We start from the raw sequence: 3,148 nt of genomic DNA on the forward strand, positions 1-3,148 counted from the left end.
TCCTTGCACAAATTTTAGTGTGACTCATTAAATATGGTGAAAAGGACGAGAAAAAGAAGTAGAATTTTGTGGTGATTTAATGTGGCGGAGTTTTGTACCATATTAGTATTTATCCGTCTAGCATCTGTCATCATCACATTGATTTTGCACAGAGAAGCTTACACTAAAAATTCTGTGAATAAATCTTCTTTAGGAAAAAAAGAGACACCCAGTCTTCCTGTGAAGGACTGCTACCTTGTGTACAGCTCTCAAGCTGACCAACACAGTATCTGATCGGCAGCAAATGTCCACATTATCTGTAAATGCGTTATATGTATGTCTCCACACTGAAGTTGTTTAATTAAAAATAGCAAGTACGGTGCTAGTAACCGTGTGGGAAAAGTCTTGGTGAAGCACAGAGGAGAGCCTCATGACCTGGGCTGGCGAGTCCTCCTTGCTGTTTTTACAACAGGTGACCATTCCTGAGCATTGCAAGGCCAACCAGTTAAATATCAAATGCGAGTAAAGCATTGACTTGTAAAGGAAACTCCAGCTGAACCACTGAATTCCCAAACCGTGTGTGTATTTGAAATATCTCACCTCTTCACAGAAAAATACCATCGCTGTATTCTGCTACCTCTTTTGTAAGGGACTCTGGTGTTCAGGAACTTGAGCTAGTGGGATAGCTTTTGTGATGTGCAATGAAGTGCAATATTTGAATCTGGCACATGACTTCCTGAGACATTCTTCTGCGCTGAAACTTTCCTCTTGCACCTGTCCTTACTTGGGTATTCACAGGCTTATTTATTTTTCACAAAAAATCAGACTGATCAAATCCTTAGGTCAGTTAATAAAATCAAGAAGTCCTTTTTGGCTCCATGAAATCTGCATAGCACTGAAAAGTGAGTTGTTATTTGAACTGTGACAGTTCAGTCTTAAAGTATGCTCTTCACTGGTTCCTGTTTGAAATGAATAAGCAGAAGCTTACAGACTTTTTCCATGGAAGTTTGCCATTTCAGGATGTACTCTATGGAATTTTTATCTTATACAATGTGTTATAATGCATTAGACTTCTTTTTTTTTCCTAATGAAAGCACAAAGGCATTTACAATTCAGGTAGTATTTATGCCATTCCATAGAGTCTGTATTTCAAAAAATATAGACAACCTCTGTAGTCACAAATCCAGAACCTCCTATTTGAAAAGATCAAATGCTTACTGTTTGTAATGTTAAGTATTTTAGCCAGGGTTGAATTTATGAACAGTCTCATTTGTATCTTCTTAACTCCATGTAAATCTATGTGCATATATTAGTTGAAGGCACATTTGGAGATTTATTTGCATGAAAACTGCTGATGAAGACATGTCAAAATAAGAAAGTTATTTAAAGACAGCTATAGTAGGATATCTCCCTCTCCAGGATGTTTGTTAGCTCTGACAATTGTTAGTTAATTTTGTCTGGCTGTTTTCATGAATCTTTGAGTTCCAACAAAAGCTAATAAAACCAGCTATGAAAGCTTTAAATATAACTACATTTCAGTGAATATTAATCAGAGGAAGACTATATGCGTAATGCCATTACAGAGCCATACACATTTGTTGCTTTGTGTTGTGCACACTGTAAAATGTGATGATCTTCAGCCATGCTGACTGACATCTTCCCTGAAAAGTGTTTTTGGGAAGAAAAGTTAATTCCTCTGACCCTTCTATCTCCAAGCCTGGTCTACTGTTAAAACCTGACCACATTTGTAGCCCTAAGGCTACAGTAAGGATGTACAGTGAGGTACATCAGCAAGAATGCTAGGGGAGTTGCCACCAAACCTAGAAGACCCAAGATGCTGCCTCTTGGCTGCTGTGTCCAGCCAGGAGCAGACCCAGGCCCAGATGATCACTGCATCCCAGTCACAGGGGTGCCGCTGCTGCTCCTCGTGCTGGCAGGTCTGGCCTGTAGGAAGGCAGACACATACAGGTCCCAGGTGCAACTGTCCACACAGACTGCCACGCATGCAGAGCACTGTAGGCAGCAGCTCATGGTTTGCTTAATATCCGTGACTGAACCTTGGGTTCAGTAACCTAAACCACTGTCTCACAGCAAAAGTCTTTCCAGATGTGGTTTTCCTCCTACTCACCAGCTAGTTCAGCTTGAAGTTTTCTAACAGATTATTCGTACACACAAACAGAATTAAATTCACTGGGGAAATAAAAACATAGGTTTATCCAGTTGCTTGCACTTAGACTTACCCACACGTGCCCCAAGATCTCCAGATCCTGCCAACCTCAACCTAAGGCTTTGATGCCCATGGCATCTCCTCAGGTTGCTTGAACCTCTCGACACACAGTCCAAGTCCCTCTAGTTGCTGGCACACAGACCTCCTGCATTCCCAGCCCTTTACACGATAACATCTAGACCCAGGTGCCATAAGATCTCTGTGCTTGACTCTTCTGTATGTCGGTCTCTGCAGTTGCTGGCACCATTTTTCTACGCTTGTTTCCCCTCTGATCCATCATGATCATCCTTTTTCCTGTGGACCCTTTAGCCCATCTCCTACATGTCCCATAGTAAGTTTTACATAAACCCACAATTTCCTTCTGATAGCCGATCTCCCAAATAGCCTCAAATATCCCATAATATTTGTGTTGGTTGTGTTTCCCATTCTTATCAACTGCAATTTGTAGTTCAGGTTGACATTCTTCAAAGATATGCCTTAGCAGTTCCTTCATCACCAGCAATCATCAATGGGTCCCCGTTACCATCTCTGTCGTGCTTGTGTGTCTGTATGGTTAATTTAGCACTTTCCTCATTACTTGTTATTTATTTTATATTTACTAGATCGAACGCAAATGACTTAATGAAACAGATGTCCACACACTCTTACTCTACTGACAACTGCTGCAGAATGGTTGGATTCCTCTGAATTAGAGTCCAGTTCTCTTTTATGATGGGCAGCTCCATGTTAAAATGGCAAACCTAGACTTTTCTGTCTTGAATGAATGTCAGGATGCAGTTTTGCACATTTTTTTCATGTTCAGATAGACTTAAAACACAGGGCAAGTCTGTCAAACAACACATTTCTATCTTTCTCCATTGCACAGCAATACACAGCATTGCCAGAAACTTCACTGATGTTAGTACAGTAATTTATTATAAGCCATATTTTCAGAGGGGATGT

Source organism: Lagopus muta, chromosome 3 (assembly GCF_023343835.1).
Source record: "Lagopus muta isolate bLagMut1 chromosome 3, bLagMut1 primary, whole genome shotgun sequence".
NCBI classification, from domain to species: Eukaryota; Metazoa; Chordata; class Aves; order Galliformes; family Phasianidae; genus Lagopus; species Lagopus muta.